The sequence below is a fragment of the Schistocerca gregaria genome, chromosome 1, assembly GCF_023897955.1.
Source record: "Schistocerca gregaria isolate iqSchGreg1 chromosome 1, iqSchGreg1.2, whole genome shotgun sequence".
NCBI classification, from domain to species: domain Eukaryota; kingdom Metazoa; phylum Arthropoda; class Insecta; order Orthoptera; family Acrididae; genus Schistocerca; species Schistocerca gregaria.
In genome coordinates, this window is record NC_064920.1 from 1173905837 (window position 1) to 1173918971 (window position 13135).

Genomic DNA, 13135 nt, shown 5'->3' on the forward strand with positions numbered 1-13135 from the left:
CCAGTTGTACATCCAGTTTCTTACTAATCAGACTCAAGGACTCTTCCAGAGGGACACATTTAAATAGAGATACCACAACAAAACTCAATAGTAAAGCCAGAGGACCCAGCCTCAAAGATTTCAACCGTCAAGTAAAATCCATCAAATTGTAGATATGATATTCACATTTGGCCGACATATGGGCTGAGAACAGATGTAAAATACTTGGCCAGATTATAAGTGGATGCACCCAAATTACTAACAGTAAAGCATAAAGAACACCCCAGCCTTATAAAACTTTGGCAGATCCTTCAACAAAGGCAGAATGCCAGCACCAGGATGAAGTTTCTTGTGTGACTCTTCCAACAACATTCTCTTTTTACAAAACAGAGAAAGTCTTGCACTTAATCTTTTCTGTAGGGTCGCTAGATAGTGTTCTGTAAGTCAGCTAGTCGAGTAGTGAATCCATTTTAAGTATGTAATATCCCATATCAATACAACCATGGCATGCCCTTTGTCAGCAGGTAAAAAGCCACTACATCATCATTCCTAAGGGAACGAATAGCAGCTCCCTGTGGAATCTAAGACTCTGCTCAAGGACAAACATGCTTAACACTCATGCTGTTACATGTCGTAGTGCTTCCACCTGGAAGGACGTGCATTCCATACAATAAGTCACTTGTGAATCATTAGTGACTCGTATAAACAACAGCCTAGCCACCTCAGTTCAGGGTGTCAACCGTACTGGCAGATTGTCCAGAAATAAGTGCTTTCCTGCAACCAATCATTCCATTCTTATGACCCAGATTACATCTGTGCTTCATTGATGCTATTCAGAAATGGTGCCAACGTTGGGCACATATGCTAAACTGTTTATGGACCATCTAGAGGAAACGTGCCTAGCATCTCAAATCACAAACCTCTTTTCTGGTTCAGGTTCATTGATAATATTTTAATGATCTAGACCCAGGGTCAAGACATCTTATTCTCATTCCTCCACAACCTCAACACCACCTCTCCCATCTGCTCAACCTGGTCCTCCTGAACCCAATGTGCCATATTCCTAGATGATGATCTCCATCCCTCTGATGTCTCTGTATTAAGCACACTAACTGTAGCTCTATTTAGAGAGCTGTCATCCCTTCCACGCTAAAAAATCATTCCCATATAGCCTGGCCACCTGTGGACAGTGCATCTATAGTGAACAGAATTTCCTTGCACAACACACTGATAGTATCACAAAAACAGGTTCTTCCCCTGCCCCCCCTCCCCCCTCTCCACCTTACCTCCCTCCCAAACATAGTCTGCAAAAGATTTTTCATGCCATATCCTCACATACTCCTAAACCACCCTCCAAGAATTAGCTGCAAAGTAGTGCCTTGTTTATCACCCAGTATCATCCTGGATTGAAGCAACTCAATCATATTATTTGCCAAGCTTTTGATTATGTGTGTTCATGGCCATAAATGACACACATCGTACCCGACATCCTTCCCACCTGTCCTAATGTGGTATTCTGTCATCCACCAAAAATACACAACATTCTGGTCCATCCATATGCAATTCCCACTCCCAACCCTTTGTTCCGTGGGTCATATTCCACTGGAAGACCCAGGTGCAAGATTGACCCAACCAACACATCCTAATCTAGTCCAGTCACAGGTGTATCCTGTGCCATCAGAGGCAGAGCCACCTGCGACAGCAGTCATGTCATACACTGTTTCTGCAGCAATTATTGCACAGTAATTTATGTGAGTATGGTTACAAACCAGCTGTCCTCTAGAATGAATGGCCATCACCAAACTGTGGCTAGGAACACAGTTGTTCACCCAGTGGCACACATTCTGCTGAGCACAATGTACTGGAGCTCATTGGGTGTTGCACAGTGAATGGTCTCCCTTGCTTCTAAATTATTTACATTGTGCCAGAAATTCCTTTACTGTAGTTACATTTATGTTTTCTATTCTACTTTAGTCATGGCTGTGTCTTATGAGTTTTGTTATATCCAGTGTGATGCACTTCCACAGAAAATTCAGGTCAAATGCAAGACATGACATTACAACTACAAACACGTCTATTATCTCCCATACCGTATGGCAGTCCTTAATGCAACACAGACACGTTTTAGTCCTGCAGCCTCTAATATAGGCGGCCGTGGTAAGTGTTTCTTGTAGTCTGGCAGTTCCTGTCACCTCTTCATCTTAATCGATATTTAAGGATCTTTTAGAAAGTGCTGTACCAACAAATTAAATATCCGCTAAATGTTCTATTATTTGATGAAAGCCAACTAATTTTCTTTATTCTTGATGAAATAAAACATTTTCAGTTGTATACTGTCAGGATCTCTGACTTTTAGTCCCAATAGCATAAAGTGCTGCAGTATTCAAAGAGCAGTTGAGTGCAACATTTTTTCAATCCAAGAACTGAGATTTTATTTCATTTTTTTGTCTCTAAAATCACACACACAATTTCATTAGTTCTGCAGTAATGTTATTTTGTATCCATTCAGGTGTATCCGTTCAATTACTGTGTTTTCAGCTCAATGTCTGATATGCATAACATGTTTGCAGAGATTAATTTGCACTTACACATGCTTGTATTGATGTTAGAAATGCTTCCATATTATTTACGAAGCTTTGCACTGAAGTGTTACCTGTGTTCTGCCTCCGATAATTTGTAGATAGTTTAAGAATGAGAGCTGATAGTGTACGGAAACCATAATATGATCACCTGAGATCCCCTTTTGCTTTACCATGCTGCTTCTTCTCATTGACTTCATCTCAATGGACTGAAATCTTGAGGCTGAAAATGTTTAAGTCCAAACTGTCTCTCAAATCCACGAGATAAGAAACATAGATTCTTCTTGAAACATTATATAGTAATATATAGTATGAACCATGGACCTTGCCGTTGGTGGGGAGGCTTGCATGCCTCAGCGATACAGATGGCCGTACCGTAGGTGCAACTACAACGGAGGGGTATCTGTTGAGAGGCCAGACAAACATGTGGTTCCTGAAGGGGGACAGCAGCCTTTTCAGTAGTTGCAGGGGCAACAGTCTGGATGATTGACTGATCTGGCCTTGCAACATAAACCAAAACAGCCTTGCTGTGCTGGTACTGCGAACGGCTGAAAGCAAGGGGAAACTACAGCCGTAATTTTTCCCGAGGGCATGCAGCTTTACTGTATGATTAAATGATGATGGCATCCTCTTGGGTAAAATATTCCGGAGGTAAAATAGTCCCCCATTCGGATGTCCGGGCGGGGACTACTCAGGAGGACGTCGTTATCAGGAGAAAGAAAACTGGCGTTTTACGGATCGGAGCGTGGAATGTCAGATCCCTTAATCGGGCAGGTAGGTTAGAAAATTTAAAAAGTGAAATGGATAGGTTAAAGTTAGATATAGTGGGAATTAGTGAAGTTCGGTGGCAGGAGGAACAAGACTTTTGGTCAGGTGAATACAGGGTTATAAATACAAAATCAAATAGGGGTAATGCAAGAGTAGGTTTAATAATGAATTAAAAAAAAATAGGAGTGCGGGTAAGCTACTACAAACAGCATAGTGAACGCATTATTGTGGCCAAGATAGACACAAAGCCCATGCCTACTACAGAAGTACAAGTTTATATGCCAACTAGCTCTGCAGATGAGGAAGAAATTAATGAAATGTATGATGAGATAAAAGAAATTATTCAGGTAGTGAAGGGAGACGAAAATTTAATAGTCATACGTGACTGGAATTCGTCAGTAGGAAAAGGGAGAGAAGGAAACATAGTAGGTGATTGTGGATTGGGGCTAAGAAATGAAAGAGGGAGCCATCTGCTAGAATTTTGCACAGAGCATAACTTAATCATAGCTAACACTTGGTTCAAGAATCATAAAAGAAGGTTGTATACATGGAAGAATCCTGGAGATACTGACAGGTTTAATATAGATTATATAATGGTAAGACAGAGATTTAGGAATCAGGTTTTAAATTGTAGGAAATTTCCAGGGGCAGATGTGGACTCTGACCACAATCTATTGGTTATGACCTGTAGGTTAAAACTGAAGAAACTGTAAAAAGGTGGGAATTTAAGGACATGGGATCTGGATAAGCTGAAAGAACCAGAGGTTGTACAGAGTTTCAAGGAGAGAATAAGGGAACAATTGACGGGAATGGGGGAAAGAAACACAGTAGAAGAAGAATGGGTAGCTCTGAGGGATGAAGTAGTGAAGGCAGCAGAGGATAAAGTAGGTAAAAAGACGAGGGCTGCTAGAAATCCTTGGGTAACAGAAGAAATACTGAATTAAATTGATGAAAGGAGAAAATATAAAAATGCAGTAAATGAAACAGGCAAAAAGGAATACAAACGTCTCAAAAATGAGATCGACAGGAAGTGCAAAATGGCTAAGCATGGATGGCTAGAGGACAGATGTAAGGATGTAGAAGCTTATCTCACTAGGGGTAAGATAGATACTGCCTACAGGAAAATTAAAGAGTCCATCGGAGAGAAGAGAACTACGTGTATGAATATCAAGAGCTCAGATGGCAACCCAGTTCTAAGCAAAGAAGGGAAGGCAGAAAGGTGGAAGGAGTATATAAAAGGTTTATACAAGGGCGATGTACTTGAGGACAATATTATGGAAATGGAAGAGGATGTAGATGAAGACGAAATGGGAGATAAGATACTGCGTGAAGAGTTTGACAGAGCACTGAAAGACCTGAGTCGAAACAAGGCCCCGGAGTAGACAACATTCCATTAGAACTACTGACGGCCTTGGGAGAGCCAGTCATGACAAAACTCTACCAACTGGTAAGCAAGATGTATGAGACAGGCGAAATACCCTCAGACTTCAAGAAGAATATAATAATTCCAATCCCAAAGAAAGCAGGTGCTGACAGATGTGAAAATTACCGAACTATCAGTTTAATAAGTCACAGCTGCAAAATACTAACGCGAATTATTTATAGATGAATGGAAAAACTGGTAGATGCAGACCTCAGGGAGGATCAGTTTGGATTCCGTAGAAATGTTGGAACATGTGAAGCAATACTGACCTTACGACTTATCTTAGAAGAAAGATGAAGAAAAGGCAAATCAACGTTTCTAGCATTTGTAGACTTAGAGAAAGCTTTTGACAATTTTGACTGGAATACTCTCTTTCAAATTCTGAAAGTGGCAGGAGTAAAATACAGGGAGCAAAAGGCTATTTGCAATTTGTACAGAAACCAGATGGCAGTCATAAGAGTCGAGGAGCATGAAAGGGAAGCAGTGGTTGGGAAAGGAGTGAGACAGGGTTGTAGCCTCTCCCCGATGTTATTCAATCTGTATATTGAGCAAGCTGTAAAGGAAACAAAAGAAAAATTTGGTGTAGGTATTAAAATTCATGAAGAAGAAGTAAAAACTTTGAGGTTCGCCGATGACATTTTAATTCTGTCAGAGACGGCAAAGGACTTGGAAGAGCAGTTGAACGGAATGGACAGTGTCTTGAAAGGAGGATATAAGATGAACATCAACAAAAGCAAAATGAGGATAATGGAATGTAGTCAAATTAAATAGGGTGATGCTGAGGGAATTAGGTTAGGAAATGAGACACACTTTAAAGGAGTTTTGCTATTTAGGAAGTAAAATAACTGATGATGGTCGAAGTAGAGAGGGTATAAAATGTGGACTGGCAATGGCCAGGAAAGCGTTTCTGAAGAAGAGAAATTTAACATCGAATATAGATTTATGTATCAGGAAGTCGTTTCTGAAAGTATTTGTTTGGAGTGTAGCCATGTATGGAAGTGAAACATGGACGATAAATAGTTTGGACAAGAAGAGAATAGAAGCTTTCGAAATGTGGTGCTACAGAAGAATGCTGAAGATAAGGTGGATAGATCACGTAACTAATGAGGAGGTATTGAATAGGATTGGGGAGAAGAGAAGCTTGTGGCACAACTTGACTAGAAGAAGGGATCGGTTAGTAGGACGTGTTTTGAGGTATCAAGGGATCACAAATTTAGCATTGGAGGGCAGCATGGAGGGTAAAAATCGTAGAGGGAGACCAAGAGATGAATACACTAAGCAGATTCAGATGGATGTAGGTTGCAGATGAAGCTTGCACAGGATAGAGTAGCATGGAGAGCTGCATCAAACCAGTCTCAGGACTGAAGACAACAACAACAACATATAGTAACTGAATATGACAGCAGGAAATACTTCTTTCAATAAATTTCTGTTGATGAACATTAACATTTGTTACATTAACTGAACAGTCTTTCCACTTCATGGGATAGATACAGACTGAATCTTTCATTGTCCTTGTGACGGTATCCTTTTATCATCTTGAGCTTCAGGATTCTCTGGCACACTGCATGTTTCTGTCAGTCACCCTGCCCCATCTTGTAGAATCATGGCATCCAGTCTCCCAATTTCATGCACCTATAAAACAATTCTCTTAACAAAATTTCTACTTGCAGATGACAATCACCATTAGTTGCTAACAGATAAAGCTAGTACTTTATTACTTTTATGAACTATTGTGCTCCCTGCCGCCATTGGATAAGCAGCTGCAGCAGCAAGTCGTATAACCCTAGCTTACTTGTTTGTTAGATAGTTTAATTAATTTCTTTGCGTGTTTTTGGGTACTTGCATTGTTTAATTCATATATTTCGGGTGTATTATAGTATTTGAGGGTTGTAGCATCGCGCCTTAGTACCTGAATAGTGTAAATTCGCGTAGTCGTCTGTCTTCTGTTTTTGTTTTGAACAGCCAGTGTCGGTTGGTCACAGCCATTGTGCTCCCTGCCGCTGTTGGATAAGCAGCTGCAGCAGCAAGTCGTATAACCCTAGCTTACTTATTTGTTAGATAGTTTAATTAATTTCTTTGCGTGTTTTTGGGTACTTGCATTGATTAATTCATATATTTCAGGCGTATTATAGTATTTGACAGTTGTAGCATCACGCTTTAGTGTTTACTTGGTAGATTCTTATTTAAATTGTGTGTGAGTTTCGTATAGGAGGTGCAATTTCGAGTTTTAGTTACTGTAATCGTAAATTCAGCAGATTGTAGCGCAGTCGTTAGGCATTTGTACAGGTTAGTTGATACATTCTTTGCGTGTTTTGCTTGCGTTATCTAGGCACGGACTCGTGTTTCGGTAACTGTTGTTCAACATCGATTAGAATGGACAGGGACTGCGATTGCTGTGTTCGGATGAGGGCTGACTTGGCATCCCTTCGCTCACAGCTGCAATCGGCGCTGACTTCGGTCGCGCAGCTTGAGGCTGTTGCCAATGGGCACCACTGTGGGGAGCCGGACTTGGGTATCACGGGGATGTCAACCTCGTCCCGTCTGTCCCCAGATCGGTCTGCCGCTGTGGTTGCCCCGGTTGCTGCCCGCAGTGGGGCTGAGCCCTTGCCTGTGGTTGATTGGGAGGTTGTTCCAAGGCATGGCAGGCAGCGAAAGGCGTCCCCGGAGGCTGATCAGAAAGCCTCCCCAGTGCATCTGACAAACGGGTTTCAGGCACTGTCTCTGGCTGAGCCAGATGCAGCTCCCTGCCCTGTTTCAGAGGATCATTCTCAGCCTTCAAGGTCCGGGCAATCGCAGAGGGTGGGCTTACTGGTAGTTGGGAGCTCCAATGTTAGGCGCGCAATGGGGCCCCTTAGGGATACGGTGGCTACGGAGGGGAAGAAATCCAGTGTGCACTCTGTGTGCATTCCGGGAGGAGTCATTCCTGATGTGGAAAGGGTCCTTCCGGATGCCATGAAGAGCACAGGGTGCAGCCAGCTGCAGGTGGTGGCACATGTCGGCACTAATGACGTGTGTCGCTTTGGATCTGAGGAAATTCTCTCTGGATTCCAGCGGCTATCTGATTTGGTGAAGGCTGCCGGTCTTGCTTACGAGATGAAGGCAGAGCTCACCATCTGCAGCATCATTGACAGAACCGACTGCGGACCTTTGGTGCAGAGCCGGGTGGAGGGTCTGAATCAGAGGCTCAGACGGTTTTGCGACCGTATTGGCTGCAAGATTCCTTGACTTGCACCATAGGGTGGTTGGGTTTCGGGTTCCGCTGAATAGGTCAGGAGTTCACTACACTCAGCTGGCGGCTACACGGGTAACGGAGGCTGTGTGTCATGGTCTGGGCGGTTTTTTAGGTTAGAAGGCCTCAGGAAAGTACGGGGTGGGCTGCAATCACAAAGAGTGCATGGTAAATACATGACGTGCTTGGATCAAGGAACAGTCGGAATTGTAGTTGTAAATTGTTGTAGTTGTGCTGGGAAAGTCCCTGAGCTTCAAGCACTAATAGAAAGCACAGAAGCTGAAATCGTTATAGCTACAGAAAGCTGGCTAAAGCCTGAAATAAGTTCCGCAGAAATTTTTACGAAGTCTCAGACGGTGTTCAGGAAAGATAGATTAGGCAGAATTGGTGGTGGAGTGTTTGTGTCTGTCAGTAGTGGTTTATCTTGTGGTGAAGTAGAAATAGATACTCCGTGCGAATTGGTATGGGTGGAGGTTATACATAACAGCCGAACTAAGTTAATAATTGGCTCCTTCTACCGACCCCCAGACTCCGATGATACAGTTGTGGAACAGTTAAGAGAAAGTTTGAGTCTTTTAACAAATAAATACCCCTCTCATACGGTTATAGTTGGTGGGGACTTCAACCTACCCTCGGTATGTTGGCAAAAATACTTGTTCAAAACCGGTGGTAGGCAGAAAACGTCTTCAGAGATTGTCCTAAATGCTTTCTCCGAAAATTATTTCGAGCAGTTAGTCCACGAACCCACGCGAATTGTAAATGGTTGCGAAAACACACTTGACCTCTTAGCCACAAACAATCCAGAGCTGATAGAGAGCATCATGACTGATACAGGGATTAGTGATCACAAGGTCGTTGTAGCTAGGCTCAATACCATTTCTTCCAAATGCATCAGAAACAAACGCAAAATAATTTTATTTAAAAAAGCAGATAAAGTGTCACTAGAAGCCTTCCTAAAAGACAATTTCCATTCCTTCCGAACTGACTATGCGAATGTAGACGAGATGTAGCTCAAATTCAAAGATATAGTAGCAACAGCAATTGAGATATTCATACCTCATAAATTGGTAAGAGATGGAACGGATCCCCCGTGGTACACAAAAAAGGTGCGAACGCTGTTGCAGAGGCAACGGAAAAAGCATGCAAAGTTCAGAAGAACGCGAAATCCCGAAGATGGGCTAAAATTTACAGACGCGCGAAATTTGGCACGTACTTCGATGCCAGATGCCTTTAATAGGTTCCACAACGAAACATTGTCTCGAAATTTGGTAGAAAATCCGAAGAAATTCTGGTCGTATGTAAAGTACACAAGCGGCAAGACGCAGTCAATACCTTCGCTGCGCAGTGCCGATGGTACTGTTATCGACGACTGTGCTGCTAAAGCGGAGTTATTAAATGCAGTTTTCCGAAATTCCTTCACCAGGGAAGACGAATGGAATATTCCAGAATTTGAAACACGAACATCTGCTAGCATGAGTTTCTTAGAAGTAGATACCTTAGGGGTTGCGAAGTAACTCAAATCGCTTGATAAGGGCAAGTCTTCAGGTCCAGATTGTATACCGATTAGGTTCCTTTCAGATTACGCTGATACTATAGCTCCCTACTTAGCACTCATATACAACCGCTCGCTCACCGATAGATCTGTACCTACAGATTGAAAAATTGCGCAGGTCGCACCAGTGTTCAAGAAGGGTAGTAGGAGTAATCCATTTAACTACAGACCTATATCATTGACGTCGGTTTGCAGTAGGGTTTTGGAGCATATACTGTATTCAAACATTATGAATCACCTCGAAGGGAACGATCTATTGACACGTAATCAGCATGGCTTCAGAAAATATCGCTCTTGTGCAACGCAGCTAGCTCTTTATTCGCACGAAGTAATGGCCGCTATCGACAGGGGATCTCAAGTTGATTCCGTATTTCTAGATTTCCGGAAAGCTTTTGACACCGTTCCTCACAAGCGACTTCTAATCAAGCTGTGCACCTATGGAGTATCGTCTCAGTTGTGCGACTGGATTCGTGATTTCCTGTCAGGAAGGTCGCAGTTCGTAGTAATAGACGGCAAATCATCTAGTAAAACTGAAGTGATATCAGGTGTTCCCCAGGGAAGCGTCCTGGGACCTCTACTGTTCCTGATCTATATAAATGACCTGGGTGACAATCTGAGCAGTTCTCTTAGATTGTTTGCAGATGATGCTGTAATTTACCGTCTAGTAAGGTCATCCGAAGACCAGTATCAGTTGCAAAGCGATTTAGAAAAGATTGCTGTATGGTGTGTCAGGTGGCAGTTGACGCTAAATAACGAAAAGTGTGAGATGATCCACATGAGTTCCAAAAGAAATCCGTTGGAATTCGATTACTCGATAAATAGTACAATTCTCAAGGCTGTCAATTCAACTAAGTACCTGGGTGTTAAAATTACGAACAACTTCAGTTGGAAGGACCACATAGATAATATTGTCGGGAAGGCGAGCCAAAGGTTGCGTTTCATTGGTAGGACACTTAGAAGATGCAACAAGTCCACTAAAGAGACAGCTTACACTACATTCGTTCGTCCTCTGTTAGAATATTGCTGCGCGGTGTGGGATCCTTACCAGGTGGGATTGACGGAGGACATCGAAAGGGTGCAAAAAAGGGCAGCTCGTTTTGTATTATCACGTTATAGGGGAGAGAGAGTGGCAGATATGATACACGAGTTGGGATGGAAGTCATTACAGCATAGACTTTTTCGTCGCGGCGAGACCTTTTTACGAAATTTCAGTCACCAACTTTCTCTTCCGATTGCGAAAATATTTTATTGAGCCCAACCTACATAGGTAGGAATGATCATCAAAATAAAATAAGAGAAATCAGAGCTCGAACAGAAAGGTTTAGGTGTTCGTTTTTCCCGCTCGCTGTTCGGGAGTGGAATAGTAGAGAGATAGTATGATTGTGGTTCGATGAACCCTCTGCCAAGCACTTAAATGTGAATTGCAGAGTAGTCATGTTGATGTAGATGTAGATGTGTTACACTTCAGGATGAAATATGCTAAAAGGGTGATCATGTTCACTTAAGGTACTGTCCTTGCAGCTGTTTGGTTATCTTTTATAAATATTTGATTGTATTGCATCTTTAGATATTCTACAGCTCAGCCTTTTGAAAACAGTTACATTGAAAAGGCCTACTGTAACTAGTGAAAATTAATGGACTAGAACAAGTACTCCTCTGATGAGTTTGTACCTTCTGGAAATTATCGGTGAAAGTGTGCTTGTTCCTTAACAACTTGGATTTAATCCATGCTGCCATGCATCTGAATGAGATGTTGCATGCCCAACCATACTCATTTGTGGCAGCCATACTCTCCAGATGGTTCCTCAGTTTCTACAATTATATGTGGAAACGGCGTCATCCAGTGAGCTTGCCTCATTAGTCACAGCAACATTATATCCACGGTAATATGAAGAGTATTTCTTGTAGTGTTCTTAATGTTGTAACTGCATAACTGTTGACTGCAACTAGGTGATTATAGCAGAATCTTGTACACTAATACCTTATCCAGTAACTGATGGCCACAGATATCTGAGTCCTTGATTTGGCTGAAGGCACTATCCTACAACTACGATGCAACAAAATTCATTGTTGTCTTCTAAATCCTGATTTGTAGCTCTGAATTGTTATATTAATCTTACATGATGACAGGAAGTCGTTCTTGGAAGGACTAAAAGTAATAACTCACTGTATAGTTGAGAAGTTGAGTGGTTGATAGGTGTGTAAATAAGATTGGGAGGCATCTCACTCTCTCTGCATTGCCACATTGTACTGGTTCACTGCAATGTATCAAGAATGCAGCTCAAAGGGTTGTGTCAGGTGGAATGGGTGATGAGAGAATGGAGGGAGAGGAAGAGTTGCATGGAATGATGGCTAACAGCTGGTAAGGAGAAGCAGCAAGTGCTCAGGATAGGCAAATGGCACTTGTGTGTTGAGTCGTGTATGGCAACTCAGTGATGTTGAAGAGTGGACTGGGAGGGGGAGATCGGAAAAAGAGAGAGGGAGGCTGTGGAGAGGACAGTGTGAGTGTAGAAAGAGTGAAGACTTGGTTGGATGTCTTGGCCACAGCTCAACAGTGGCTGTTCATCTATGTGGGCGATTAGTTGTTGGTCATGGCGAATGAACTACCGTGTGGAAGCTTTCACAGATAATAATACCTCTGATTATACATAACATGCCAGTAATGGGACTGGAAAAGGATGTGCTAGTGGGTGCATAGGACAGGTATTGTTTCTGGGCCTTATATAGGGCCATGTGTCACAGGGTAAAGGCAGGGCATGGCACAAGGACAGATCAGGATATTTCATAGATACGGTGCACAATGGTTACCACTTTGTGTGTGTGTGTGTGTGTGTGTGTGTGTGTGTGTGTGTGTTGGGGGGGTCTGTGTTTTTGTTAGCTCTGGAGGAGGACATAGTATAAAAGTTTAACAACATTTTCAGTCTTTGCTTTGTGCCAATTTACCACTCAGTTGCTCCATTACTCCCATATTGTTTTATCAAATCTTCCCTAAACTAAACTATATTACCTATCTGCACCTGATTGTGCTTACTTTTGTACAATCTTCAGAGCAGTGAAGCTATTGCAGATGTTGATATTAAATTTAACTAATTTCCAGAGGTTCATAAATCTTTTATCTGATTTAAATAACGGAAATATTAGAAGTTCATTGTATAGTTGAGGTATTCAGCAGTTGACAGTCTGGGTGGGATTCGGTGCTAGGACACTGTAACCACACATGTGGATGTGAATGTTAGCTACTAGGGGTACACTGTCCAAAAGCTTACCATTGATTTAAATCTTGACAACTTGGGTTGTCAGGTGTTCTACTGGAAATCAGTGTCGTAATTGCACAATAATTCAGTAATGTAGCTCGTAACCTTCATCAGGTGCGACCTGAGACTGCTCCTCGAGCCGACCTGGTCCAGTATTTATGACTGTGGCCTTCTCCCTCCACCGGCGGTTGCAGATGTTCCCTTGGCAGTCTGCACATGCTTGCTGCGATCTTCTGGGATGTTGCTGTTCTGTTATTGGTCCGCTACGGTTCCTGGGTGTTCCCTCTGTGATCCACACCCACCAGACCCGCTCCTGGGTGTTCCATCTTTGGTCTGGCGCATTTGGAA

The 13135-nt window shown here is 42.5% G+C and overlaps 1 protein-coding gene across 6 annotated transcripts in view; it reads left to right on the forward strand.

The window, feature by feature from the left end:
• The window catches only part of LOC126284451 (zinc finger protein 333-like), a 166677-nt gene that overhangs the window by 48411 nt on the left and 105131 nt on the right, over positions 1–13135 (forward strand). The gene's annotated exons all lie outside the window — the stretch shown is intronic.